The following is a 15,381-nucleotide window of genomic DNA, read 5'->3' as shown; positions in this document are numbered from 1 at the left end:
GCATATGTTTAGAACAAATGGCATCGATCGAACACAGCGAAAGATAGGGGCTTAATGTTTCGCCTCCCAACTCACTTATCATAGAGATAATTGTCAACAATAATAATTCAAGATCAAATATATTTTACTGGTCATATGTGCCTAGATCATTCCCCACCACATGATGCTTGCCAACTAGAGAATAATTGAGGTTGAAATGAGAATGCATTCTATTGACTCTTGCATAAAAGTAAATACTGAAGAGTAAAAGATAGGCCCTTCACAGAGGAAAGCAGAGGTTGTCATGCGCTTTTTATTTTTGGATGCCCAAGCTCTTAGTGCAAAGGAATGTCACGTTATATTGCCCCTTATGATAGCAACCTTTATTATGCAGTCTGTCGCTTTTATTACTTTGCCATCACAAGTTCGTACAATGCTCAATTTTCCCTTACAATAAAAGATCAAACATATTTAGGAGCAATTTTTATTGCTTTATGCACCGATGACAACTTACTTGAAGGATCTTATTCAATCCATAGGTAGGTATGGTGGAAACTCAAGGCAAGAAACTGGGTTTAAGGGTTTTTGGATGCACAAGTAGTATCTCTACTTAGTACGAATGTTTGGCTAGCAAAAGATCCTAGGCAAACACCACATGTTGGAGGATCCATGACAATATAACTTCTATGCAAATATACACAACCATAACTCATTACGTTGTCTTCCTTGTCCAACTTCAACTAATTTGCTCAAGTTTGAAAATAATAAATGGGTATTGACAATCATACAAGATTTCCAAGATAATATATTTGCATGTGAAAGTTCTCTTCCTTATACTAATCATTCATGAATTGCTTGTATGACCAATATTGTGATTGTAAAGATTCAAAAGATATCACTTTCAAAACCCAATGTGAAGCTACCACTAGGCATGATATGAACATATAATTTCAACTTCATGATATTCAATTTATTCAACAATTTACTCGTAGGATATAAGTGAAGCACAAGAGTAAATGACAAACTACTCCAAAAAGATATAAGTGAAGATAAAATGAGTAGTTAAGTAAATGGGTAGCTAATTAAAACTTTCAAATCTAAGTATGTTATTCAAACAGGAAAGAAAATAAAATAAAATGACATTCCAAGAATAGCACACATCATGTGAAGAAGCAAAAACTTAGGCTCAACCAGGGCTAACCGATAATTGTTGATGAAGAAAGGTGGGATGCCTACCAGAGCATCCCCAAGCTTAGATGCTTGAGACTTCTTGGAATATTAACTTGGGATGCCTTGGGCATCCCCAAGCTTGAGCTTTTGTGTTTCCTTAATTCCTTTTATATCACTGTTTCCCTAATTATTAAAAACTTCATCCACACAAAACTCAACAAGAACTCGTGAGATACGTTAGTATAAATCAATGCAACACCTTATCATTCTCTACTGTAACAAATCACTAAAATTATTATTTAACATTGCATACTAAATGCCTCTTCATATTTAATACTCCTATCCTCAAATAGAATCATTAAACAAGCAAACATATGCAAACAATGCAAACATAACAGCAATCTGTCTAAACAGAACAGTGTGTAAAGGATGAAGCAATATCCATTCTTATTTAACTCAAACAATTCTGAAACTTTACCACACTGTAGAAAATTTATCATAGCTTATTGTGCAAAAAAATTCAACATTTTATCGCATTCAGACTTTTCTCGGGAATTTTTGCAACAGTGATAAATTTTCTGTTTTGAAACAACAACTCATATACTTGCAAAATAGGCATGGTGAAGGCTATCCTTGCCACTTTTATTGAAATAAAAGATGCAAGACATTATCTAAATAACAGCAAGAAAATCTTAACAAAATAAAATGACGCTCCAAGCAAAACACATATCATGTGACGAATAAAAGTATAGCTCCAAGTGAGGTTACAGAAAATGTTGGAGACGAAAGAGGGGATGCCTTCCGTGGCATCACCAAGCTTAGTTGCTTGGATCTTCCTTGAATATTAGTTTGAGGGTTCCTTGGTCATCCCCAAGCCTAGGGTCTTTTCACTCCTTATTCTCCTCATATCGATATCTCACCCAAAACTTGAAAACTTCAATCACACAAAACTTAACGGAACTTTGTGAGATGGGTTAGTATGATAAAGACAAATCACTCACTTTGGTACTGTCAAAAACAAGATTCATAATTGTTCTCACACAATGACTACTGTAATTATCATTTCCACAATTTATATTGAGCAAAGCCATAGAAACTAGAAAGCAAGCAAACTATGCATTGAAAACAGAATCTGTCAAAAACAGAACAGTCTGTAATGATCTGAACAATGACCATACTCCTATAAGTTCCAAACTTCTGAAAAAATAGGACAACATAGAAAATTTTTATATCAATCATGTCTCAAAAATTCAAAATTTTATCACCCTCCAGTGAATTATAGAATTCTGCTACTGGACGCAAAAGTTTCTGTTTTTGCACAGAATCAAGTGAACTATCATCCACACTATCCTAAAGGCTTTACTGTTGGGAATCGTAGCATAATTTTAAAATTTTCCTACGTTCACCAAGATGCATCTATGGAGTATACTAGCAACGAGGGGAAGGGAGTGCATCTACATACCCTTGTAGATCGCGAGCGGAAGCGTTCCAATGAACGTGGATGACGGAGTCGTACTCGCCGTGATCCAAATCACCGATGACCGAGTGCCGAACGGACGGCACCTCCGCGTTCAACACACGTACGGTGCAGCGACGTCTCCTCCTTCTTGATCCAGAAAGGGGGAAGGAGAGGTTGATGGAGATCCAGCAGCACGACGGCGTGGTGGTGGATGTAGCGGGTCTCCGGCAGGGCTTCGCCGAGCTTCTACGAGAGAGAGAGAGGTGTTGCAGGGGAGGAGGGAGGCGCCCAAGGCTGTAGGTTGCTGCCCTCCCCCCCCCCCCCGTTTATATAGGCCCCCTGGGGGGGCGCCGGACCTGGAGATGAGATCCAAAGGGGGGCGGCGGCCACAAGGGGGGAAGGGGTTGCCTTGCCCCCCAAGGCAAGGGGGAACTCCCCCCTAGGGTTCCCAACCCTAGGCGCATGGGGGAGGCCCAAGGGGGGCGCCCCAGCCCACTAAGGGCTGGTTCCCTTCCACTTTCAGCCCACGGGGCCCTCCGGGATAGGTGGCCCCACCCGGTGGACCCCCGGGACCCTTCCGGTGGTCCCGGTACAATACCGGTAACCCCCGAAACTTTCCCGGTGGCCGAAACTGGACTTCCTATATATCATTCTTCACCTCTGGACCATTCCGGAACCTCTCGTGACGTCCGGGATCTCATCCGGGACTCCAAAAAACTTTCGGGTTTCCGCATACATATATCTCTACAACCCTAGCGTCACCGAACCTTAAGTGTGTAGACCCTACGGGTTCGGGAGACATGCAGACATGACCAAGACGCCTCTCCGGTCAATAACCAACAGCGGGATCTGGATACCCATGTTGGCTCCCACATGTTCCACGATGATCTCATCGGATGAACCACGGTGTCGAGGATTCAATCAATCCGTATGCAATTCCCTTTGTCAATCGGTATGTTACTTGCCCGAGATTCGATCGTCGGTATCCCAATACCTTGTTCAATCTCGTTACCGGCAAGTCTCTTTACTCGTACCGCAATGCATGATCCTGTGACTAACGCCTTAGTCACATTGAGCTCATTATGATGATGCATTACCGAGTGGGCCCAGAGATACCTCTCCGTCACACGGAGTGACAAATCCTAGTCTCGATCCGTGCCAACCCAACAGACACTTTCGGAGATACCCGTAGTGCACCTTTATAGTCACCCAGTTACGTTGTGACGTTTGGCACACCCAAAGCACTCTTACGGTATCCGGGAGTTGCACGATCTCATGGTCTAAGGAAAAGATACTTGACATTGGAAAAGCTCTAGCAAACGAAACTACACGATCTTTATGCTATGCTTAGGATTGGGTCTTGTCCATCACATCATTCTCCTAATGATGTGATCCCGTTATCAATGACATCCAATGTCCATAGTCAGGAAACCATGACTATCTGTTGATCAATGAGCTAGTCAACTAGAGGCTTACTAGGGACACGTTGTGGTCTATTTATTCACACATGTATTACGATCTCCGGACAATACAATTATAGCATGAATAATAGACGATTATCATGAACAAAGAAATATAATAATAACCTTTTATTATTGCCTCTAGGGCATATTTCCAACAGTCTCCCACTTGCACTAGAGTCAATAATCTAGTTACATTGTGATGAATCGAACACCCATTGCGTCCTGGTGTTGATCATGTTTTGCCCTAGGGAGAGGTTTAGTCAATGCAGATCCGTATGTACTTTACAAATATCTATGTCTCCATTTTGAACACTTTCACGAATGGAGTTGAAGCGACGCTTGATATGCCTGGTCTTCCTGTGAAACCTGGGCTCCTTCGCAAGGGCAATGGCTCCAGTGTTGTCACAGAAGAGAGTCATCGGGCCCGACGCATTGGGAATCACCCCTAGGTCGGTAATGAACTCCTTCATCCAGACTGCTTCCTGTGCTGCCTCCGAGGCTGCCATGTACTCCGCTTCACATGTAGATCCCGCCACGACGCTTTGCTTGCAACTGCACCAGCTTACTGCTCCTCCATTCAAAATATACACGTATCCGGTTTGTGACTTTGAGTCATCCAGATCTGTGTCGAAGCTAGCGTCGACGTAACCCTTTACGACGAGCTCTTCGTCACCTCCATAAACGAGAAACATATCCTTAGTCCTCTTCAGGTACTTCAGGATATTCTTGACCGCTGTCCAGTGTTCCATGCCGAGATTACTTTGGTACCTTCCTACCAAACTTACGGCAAGGTTTACATCAGGTCTGGTACACAGCATGGCATACATAATAGACCCTATGGCCGAGGCATAGGGGATGACACTCATCTTTTCTATATCTTCTGCCGTGGTCGGGCATTGAGCCTTGCTCAATTGCACACCTTGCAATACAGGCAAGAACCCCTTCTTGGACTGATCCATATTGAACTTCTTCAATATCTTGTCAAGGTATGTACTCTGTGAAAGACCAATGAGGCATCTTGATCTATCTCTATAGATCTTGATGCCTAATATATAAGCAGCTTCTCCAAGGTCCTTCATTGAAAAACACTTATTCAAATAGGCCTTTATACTTTAGAAGAATTCTATATCATTTCCCATCAATAGTATGTCATCCACATATAATATGAGAAATGCTACAGAGCTCCCACTCACTTTCTTGTAAACACAGGCTTCTCCATAAGTCTGTGTAAACCCAAACGCTTTGATCATCTCATCAAAGCGAATGTTCCAACTCCGAGATGCTTGCACCAGCCCATAGATTGAGCGCTGGAGCTTGCATACTTTGTTAGCATTCTTAGGATCGACAAAACCTTCCGGCTGCATCATATACAACTCTTCCTTAAGGAAGCCGTTAAGGAATGCCGTTTTGACGTCCATCTGCCATATCTCATAATCATAGTATGCGGCAATTGCTAACATGATTCGGACGGACTTCAGCTTCGCTACGGGTGAGAAAGTCTCATCGTAGTCAACCCCTTGAACTTGTCGATAACCCTTAGCGACAAGTCGAGCTTTGTAGATGGTCACATTACCATCTGCGTCCGTCTTCTTCTTAAAGATCCATTTGTTTTCTATGGCTCGCCGCTCATCGGGCAAGTCTGTCAAAGTCCATACTTTGTTTTCATACATGGATTCTATCTCGGATTTCATGGCTTCTAGCCATTTGTCGGAATCCGGGCCCGCCATCGCTTCTTCATAGTTCGAAGGTTCACCGTTGTCTAACAACATGATTTCTAGGACAGGGTTGCCGTACCACTCTGGTGTGGAACGTGTCCTTGTGGACCTACGAAGTTCAGTAACTTGATCCGAAGCTTCATGATCATCATCATTAACTTCCTCCCCAGTCAGTGTAGGTACCACAGGAACATTTTCCCGCACTGCGCTACTTTCCGGTTCGGAAGGGGTGACTATCACCTCATCAAGTTCCACTTTCCTCCCACTCAATTCTTACGAGAGAAACTCCTTCTCCAGAAAGGACCCGTTCTTAGCAACGAAGATCTTGCCTTCGGATCTGAGGTAGAAGGTGTACCCAATAGTTTCCTTAGGGTATCCTATGAAGACGCATTTTTCCGATTTGGGTTCGAGCTTTTCAGGTTGAAGTTTCTTGACATAAGCATCGCATCCCCAAACTTTTAGAAACGACAGCTTAGGTTTCTTCCCAAACCATAATTCATACGGTGTCGTCTCAACGAATTTCGACGGAGCCCTATTTAAAGTGAATGCGGCAGTCTCTAAAGCATAGCCCCAAAATGAGAGCGGTAAATCGGTAAGAGACATCATAGATCGCACCATATCCAATAGAGTGCGATTACGACGTTCGGACACACCATTTCTCTGAGGTATTCCAGGCGGCGTGAGTTGTGAAGCTATTCCACATTTCCTTAAGTGTGCACCAAACTCGTGACTTAAATATTCTCCACCACGATCTGATCGTAGGAATTTTATTCTCCTGTCACGTTGATTCTCAACCTCACTCTGAAATTCCTTGAACTTTTCAAAGGTTTCAGACTTGTGTTTCATTAGGTAGACATACCCATATCTACTTAAATCATCAGTGAGAGTGAGAACATAACGATATCCTCCGCGAGCCTCAACACTCATTGGACCACACACATCGGTATGTATGATTTCCAATAAGTTGGTTGCTCGCTCCATTATTCCGGAGAACGGAGTCTTGGTCATCTTACCCATGAGGCATGGTTCGCACGTGTCAAATGATTCGTAATCAAGAGACTCCAAAAGTCCATCTGCATGGAGCTTCTTCATGCGCTTGACACCAATGTGACCAAGGCGGCAGTGCCACAAGTATGTGGGACTATCGTTATCAACTTTACATCTTTTGGTATTCACACTATGAACATGTGTAACATCACGTTCGAGATTCATCAAAAATAAACCATTGACCAGCGGGGCATGACCATAAAACATATCTCTCAAATAAATAGAACAACCATTATTCTCGGATTTAAATGAGTAGCCATCTCGAATTAAACGAGATCCAGATACAATGTTCATGCTCAAAGCTGGCACTAAATAACAATTATTGAGGTTTAAAACTAATCCCGTAGGTAGATGCAGAGGTAGCGTGCCGACGGCGATCACATCGACCTTGGAACCATTCCCGACGCGCATCGTCACCTCGTCCTTTGCCAGTCTCCGTTTATTCCGTAGTTCCTACTTTGAGTTACAAATATGAGCAACCGCACCGGTATCAAATACCCAGGAGCTACTACGAGTACTGGTAAGGTACACATCAATTACTTGTATATCACATATACCTTGGGTGTTGCCGGCCTTCTTCTTGTCTGCTAAATATTTGGGGCAGTTCCGCTTCCAGTGACCACTTCCCTTGCAATAAAAGCACTCAGTCTCGGGCTTGGGTCCATTCTTTGACTTCTTCCCGGTAACAGGTTTACCGGGCGCGGCAACTCCCTTGCCGTCCTTCTTGAAGTTCTTCTTACCCTTGCCCTTATTGAACTTAGTGGTTTTATTCACCATCAACACTTGATGTTCTTTTCAGATCTCTACCTCAGCTGATTTCAGCATTGAATATACCTCAGGAATGGTCTTTTCCATCCCCTGCATATTGAAGTTCATCACAAAGCTCTTGTAGCTTGGTGGAAGCGACTGGAGGATTCTGTCAATGACCGCGTCATCCGGGAGATTGACTCCCAGCTGAGACAAGCGGTTATGCAACCCAGACATTCTGAGTATGTGCTCACTAACAGAACTGTTCTCCTCCATTTTACAGCTGAAGAACTTGTCGGAGACATCATATCTCTCGACCCGGGCATGAGCTTGAAAAACCAGTTTCAGCTCCTCGAACATCTCGTATGCTCCATGTTTCTCAAAACGCTTTTGGAGACCCGGTTCTAAGCTGTAAAGCATGCCGCACTGAACGAGGGAGTAATCATCAGCACGTGATTGCCAAGCGTTCATAACGTCTTGGTTCTCTGGGATTGGTGCTTCACCTAGCGGTGCTTCTAAGACATAATCTTTCTTGGCTACTATGAGGATGATCCTCAGGTTCCGGACCCAGTCCGTATAGTTGCTGCCATCATCTTTCAGCTTGGTTTTCTCTAGGAACGCATTGAAATTGAGGACAACGTTGGCCATTTGATCTACAAGACATAGTGTAAAGATTTTAGACTAAGTTCATGATAATTGAGTTCATCTAATCAAATTATTTAATGAACTCCCACTCAGATAGACATCCCTCTCGTCATCTAAGTGAAACATGATCCGACTTTAACTAGGCCGTGTCCGATCATCACGTGAGACGGACTAGTCAAGATCGGTGAACATCTCCATGTTGATCGTATCTTCTATACGACTCATGCTCGACCTTTCGGTCCTCCGTGTTCCGAGGCCATGTCTGTACATGCTAGGCTCGTCAAGTCAACCTAAGTGTATTGCGTGTGTTCCGAGGCCATGTCTGTACATGCTAGGCTCGTCAACACCCGTTGTATTAGAATCTATCACACCCGATCATCACGTGGTGCTTCGAAACAACGAACCTTCGCAACGGTGCACAGTTAGGGTGAACACTTTCTTGAAATTATTATAAGGGATCATCCTACTTGCTACCGTCGTTCTAAGCAAATAAGATGCAAAAACATGATAAACATCACATGCAATCAAATAGTGACATGATATGGCCAATATCATTATGCTCCTTTGATCTCCATCTTCGGGGCACCATGATCATCTTCGTCACCGGCATGACACCATGATCTCCATCATCATGATCTCCATCATTGTGTCTTCATGAAGTCATCACGCCAACGATTACTTCTACTTATATGGCTAACGCGTTTAGCAACAAAGTAAAGTAATTTACATGGCGTTATTCAACGACACGCAGGTCATGCAAAATAATAAAGACAACTCCTATGGCTCCTGCCCGTTGTCATACTCATCGACATGCAACTCGTGATTCCTATTACAAGAATATGATCAATCTCATACATCACATATATCATTCATCACATCTTCTGGCCATATCACATCACATAGCACTTGCTGCAAAAACAAGTTAGACGTCCTCTAATTGTTGTTGCAAGTTTTTACGTGGTTTGTAGGTTTCTAGCAAGAACGTTTTCTTACCTACGTATGACCACAACGTGATTTGCCAATTTCTATTTACCCTTCATAAGGACCCTTTTCATCGAATCCGTTCCGACTAAAGTAGGAGAGACAGACACCCACTAGCCACCTTATGCAACTAGTGCATGTCAATCGGTGGAACCTGTCTCACGTAAGCGTACGTGTAAGGTCGGTCTGGGCCGCTTCATCCTACAATGCCGCTGAAACAAGAAACGACTAGTAGCGGCAAGAAGAATTGGCAAACTCAACGCCCACAACTGCTTTGTGTTCTACTCGTGCATAGTAACTACGCATAGGCCTGGCTCATGATGCCACTGTTGGTAATCGTAGCATAATTTTAAAATTTTCCGACGTTCACCAAGATGCATCTATGGAGTATACTAGCAACGAGGGGAAGGGAGTGCATCTACATACCCTTGTAGATCGCGAGCGGAAGCGTTCCAATGAATGTGGATGACGGAGTCGTACTCGCCGTGATCCAAATCACTGATGACCGAGTGCCGAACGGACGGCACCTCCGCGTTCAACACACGTACGGTGCAGCGACGTCTCCTCCTTCTTGATTCAGCAAGGGGGAGGGAGAGGTTGATGGAGATCCAGCAGCACGACGGCGTGGTGGTGGATGTAGCGGGTCTCCGGCAGGGCTTCGCCGAGCTTCTACGAGAGAGAGAGAGGTGTTGCAGGGGAGGAGGGAGGCGCCCAAGGCTGTAGGTTGCTGCCCTCCCTCCCCCCCCCTTTATATAGGCCCCCTGGGGGGGCGCCGGCCCTGGAGATGAGATCCAAAGGGGGGCGGCGGCCACAAGGGGGAAGGGGTTGCCTTGCCCCCCAAGGCAAGGGGGAACTCCCCCCCCTAGGGTTCCCAACCCTAGGCGCATGGGGGGAGGCCCAAGGGGGGCGCCCCAGCCCACTAAGGGCTGGTTCCCTTCCACTTTCAGCCCACGGGGCCCTCCGGGATAGGTGGCCCCACCCGGTGGACCCCCGGGACCCTTCCGGTGGTCCCGGTACAATACCGGTAACCCACGAAACTTTCCCGTGGCCGAAACTGGACTTCCTATATATCATTCTTCACCTCCGGACCATTCCGGAACCTCTCGTGACGTCCGGGATCTCATCCGGGACTCCTAACAACTTTCGGGTTTCCGCATACATATATTTCTACAACCCTAGCGTCACCGGACCTTAAGTGTGTAGACCCTACGGGTTCGGGAGACATGCAGACATGACCGAGACGCCTCTCCGGTCAATAACCAACAGCGGGATCTGGATACCCATGTTGGCTCCCACATGTTCCACGATGATCTCATCGGATGAACCACGGTGTCGAGGATTCAATCAATCCGTATGCAATTCCCTTTGTCAATCGGTATGTTACTTACCCGAGATTCGATCGTCGGTATCCCAATACCTTGTTCAATCTCGTTACCGGCAAGTCTCTTTACTCGTACCGCAATGCATGATCCCGTGACTAACGCCGTAGTCACATTGAGCTCATTATGATGATGCATTACCGAGTGGGCCCGGAGATACCTCTCCAACAGACACTTTCGGAGATACCCGTAGTGCACCTTTATAGTCACCCAGTTACGTTGTGACGTTTGGCACACCCAAAGCACTCTTACGGTATCCGGGAGTTGCACGATCTCATGGTCTAAGGAAAAGATACTTGACATTGGAAAAGCTCTAGCAAACGAAACTACACGATCTTTTATGCTATGCTTAGGATTGGGTCTTGTCCATCACATCATTCTCCTAATGATGTGATCCCATTATCAATGACATCCAATGTCCATAGTCAGGAAACCATGACTATCTGTTGATCAACGAGCTAGTCAACTAGAGGCTTACTAGGGACACGTTGTGCTCTATTTATTCACACATGTATTACGATTTCCGGACAATATAATTATAGCATGAATAATAGACGATTATCATGAACAAAGAAATATAATAATAACCTTTTATTATTGCCTCTAGGGCATATTTCCAACATTTACTTGGGACTTTATTGAAACAAAAGCTATAAAACATTATTACTACAGTAGCTTAATCATGTGAACACACAAAAATAGTAGGTAATAGTGTTGGGTTGTTTCCCAACAAGCGCTTTTCTTTAATGCCTTTTTAGCTAGGCATGATGATTTCAATGATGCTCACATAAAAGGGAAGATTTGAATCATAACGAGAGCAAAAAAATTATGGGAGCAAGAATCAACTAGAATAGGAAAGAAAAACAAGCAAAACTTCAAGATTTTCAACACATAGAGAGGAAACTTGATATTATTGCAATACTTACAAGTATATGTTCCTCTCTCATAGTAATTTCCAGTAGCATCATGAATGAATTCAACAATATAGCTATCACATAAAGCATTATTTTCATGATCCACATGATTAAATTTTTTATTACTCTCCACATAAGCAAATTTCTTCTCATCAATATTGGTGGGAGCAAATTCAACATAATAACTATCATGAGATACTTGATTGGCATAATCCAATTGAAAATTAAAATCATGATGACAAGTTTCAAGGTAATCATTATTCTTTATAGCATACATGGCATCACCATAATCATCATAGATAGGAACTTTGTTGTCATAATCAATTGAAACCTCTTCCAAGATAGTGGATTCATCACTAAATAAAGTCATGACCTCACCAAGTCCACTTTTATCAATATAATCATCATAAATAGGAGGCATGCTTTCATCATAATAAATTTTCTCATCAAAACTTGGGGGAGTAAAAATATCATCTTCATCAAATATAGCATCCCCAAGCTTATGGCTTTGCATATCATTAGCATCATGGATATTCAAAGAGTTCATACTGAAAGGATCGAGAAGAGGTGTCTAGAGGGGGGTGAATAGACTCTTAGCAAGAAAAGTTGCAGTTTTTAATTTCTTTAAGTTGAGGTGGAGTTTTAGCACAAGTTTAAACATTCCCAATACATATCAAGCATGCATAACAAGAGCGTATGAGCAGTGGAAAGTAAAGCATGCAATTTGCAAGAATGTAAAGGGATGGGATTGGAGTGTGCAAACACAATTGGAGACACGGAGATTTTTGGCGTGGTTCCGATAGGTGGTGCTATCGTACATTCATGTTGATGGAGACTTCAACCCACGAAGGGTAACGGCCGCGCGAGTCCACGGAGGGCTCCACCCACAAAAGGGTCCACGAAGAAGCAACCTTGTCTATGCCACCATGGCCATCGCCCACGAAGGACTTGCCTCACTAGGGTAGATCTTCACGAAGTAGGCGATCTCCTTGCCCGTACAAACTCCTTGGTTCAACTCCACAATCTTGACGGAGGCTCCCAAGTGACACCTAACCAATCTAGGAGACACCACTCTCCAAAAGGTAATAGATGGTGTGTTGATGACGAACTCCTTGCTCTTGTGCTTCAAATGATAGTCTCCCCAACACTCAACTCTCTCTCTCACAGATTTGGATTTGGTGGAAAGATGATTTGAGTGGAAAGCAACTTGGAGAAGGCTAGAGATCAAGATTATGTGGTTGGAGTGGAATATCTTGACCTCAACACATGAGTAGGTGGTTCTCTCTCAGAAAATGTATGATGGAAGTGTAGGCATGTTCTAATGGCTCTCTCCACGAATGAAGAGTGGGTGGAGGGGTATATATAGCCTCCACACAAAATCTAACCGTTACACACAAATCACCAAACTCGGTGGGACCGAGTCAGAGAACTCGGTCGGACCGATTTAGTTCATAATGTGACCGTTAGGCATTTCGGTGGGACCGATATGATCAACTCGGTGGGACCGACATTCTAGGGTTAGGGTAAAACCTCATCTCGGTTTGACCGATTACACAAACTCGGTGGGACCGATTTTGGTAATAGGCTAACCAGAGAGTTGGTCAGGCAAACTCGGTGGGACCGATCACAAAACTCGGTAAGACCGAATTTATTGCAACAGGAACCAGAGAGTTTGCAAGCCCATCTCGGTGAGACCGGGATCCCATCGGTGAGACCGAATTGACTAGGGTTTTGTGGCAGTGGCTATGTCAAATGAACTCGGTGGCGCTAGATAGAATATTTCGGTGGGGCCGAGTTGACTTTTTGTTTGGGACATTAGTCCAACAAGAGATATGTTGACATTAATTACCAAAATCACCCAGGGAGCACTTGTGCTTTCAATCTCCCCCTTTTTGGTAATTGATGATAACATACATCAAAGCTTTAGATAAAGATAAAGAGAATAACAAGTAAAGCTTTGGAAGGACATGTAACATGCATAGGCTCCCCCTACATGTATGCAATCATGTCAATATAGAATGTAAGAGCAAATGATTGCATAACCATGACAGAGCAGGCAATGTGTTACATGTATCTTGGCTATATGCGTCAGAGCAAATGATATGAATATATGAGGTATAACTTCATGTTCATGATTCCTTCTTGCAAACAATATGTACATTAGCGAGAAATCTTCATGCACATGAGTGTGATTCATATACTTACCTTGTGGTCTTGAGCTAGCTTAGGAAGAGATGAAACTGAGTAAACAAGGTTAAATAACACAGATACATCTACTAGACAGAGCAAACAAAAGAAGCCACAAGAGTACCAAGATTTGCCATAACATGTAGAGAGTGAGTACTAGGTACTCTATTGGATACAGACATGTCCCCAAAGGTAAAAGATGTGCAATGTATTCAAATACTTCCTTCCCTGACAGTCTTTCTCCCCCTGAATCTTATATTGGATAATGGGAGAAAGTAGGGAAACAAATCAGAGCAAAAATAGATCAGATCACAGAAACATAGACATAGACATGTCTTTCCTCTCTTAAAGACATGTGACTTCTCTCCTCCTGAACACCAAGCATCTGGGGCATGTGATTCCTCTCTCCCCCTTTTGAAGTATTCTCTCCCCCTTTTGAAGGATTAAGCTTTGATGTGATCTCTCTCCCCCTTTGACATCAATTTCCAAGAAGGGATCTTCTGGAGTGTGAGTCAAAATAGGTTTGATCCTTGAGTCACAGAGCAAAGCAGCATATAAAATGTCATGCTGGTAGAGGACAAGAATCATTGAGTGGATCTAGAACAAAAGCGCAGAAACAAGTTGTCGTGGAATTGTCACGGCAGATGTCCTCGAGCTAGGACTTAGTCGTGGAGCCATCGCAGCTAGGAAGCTTAAAGGGGTTAAACGGGACAAGGAACACGGGGGTTATACTGGTTCGGCCCCTTACGGTGAAGGTAAAAGCCTACGTCCAGTTGAGGTGGTATTGATTACGGTTTTGATGACCAGGGAGCTTAATCGCTATGCCTGGCTCTCGACGAGATCTTACTTGTCCCAAAACCGCTGCCGGGTCGTCCCTTTATATAGAGAGGTTGACGCCCAGCGGCTCTCAGAGTCCCGGCCAGCTCATAAGAGTGTCCGGCTCGGACTCTCAACTATTCTTGCCTTACACTACAAGTTCCACCATAATGGCGGTTATCACTACGGGCCTTAAGCCATCTCCGGGTCTTAAGCCCATTATTGACCCGTCGTCTTCAAGCTCGGTACTGGGCTTCGCGTGATGACCATTATGACGTAACCCGGCCCCTCCTGGGCGGGTGACTCTAATGGTTATATCCTCAACACAAGTGGCAAATTTCTACTTTGCAGTGAAATCGGTGACACCGAGTTGTGGTCTTCAATTGCACCGAAAGAGTTTGGTTGGACCGAAAGTGACAAACTGGTGTGACCGAGTTCAACACAGAGAAAGAGCAATAGTCACCTCAGCTCACTAGGCAAATAAGATCTCACAAAGATTTGCAAGGAATTAACTGAAGGATTTACAATGAATTGGATGCAGGGAATGCAGAACAAAAACAGAGAAAAGAATATCTAGATGAAGTTTTTTTTTATAAAGGGAAGGGGAACAAAAATGCAAGGAACAAATGCAAGAACTCAGAGAAACACTAGAGAACTTCATCTAGAATTGGGCGGTGACAAAGTCACCTGTGTTAGAGTGTATTGACTAAGGAGTCAAGTGAGAATACTTGATCATAAGTCATACTCATCGTTTAAGCTCAAAATGGGGTTACCATTTTTCGTTTAAGCATTTGATGTATTCTCATCTTGTTGAGCTGCTTTGACCCATGACTTGGAGTAAAGCTTCTCTAAGATGGAATAACATACCTTGGGTGGTGG

This window comes from Triticum aestivum, chromosome 4D, assembly GCF_018294505.1.
Source record: "Triticum aestivum cultivar Chinese Spring chromosome 4D, IWGSC CS RefSeq v2.1, whole genome shotgun sequence".
NCBI lineage: Eukaryota > Viridiplantae > Streptophyta > Magnoliopsida > Poales > Poaceae > Triticum > Triticum aestivum.
The sequence above is the reverse complement of the archived record's forward strand: the minus strand, read 5'-3'. Positions refer to the sequence as shown.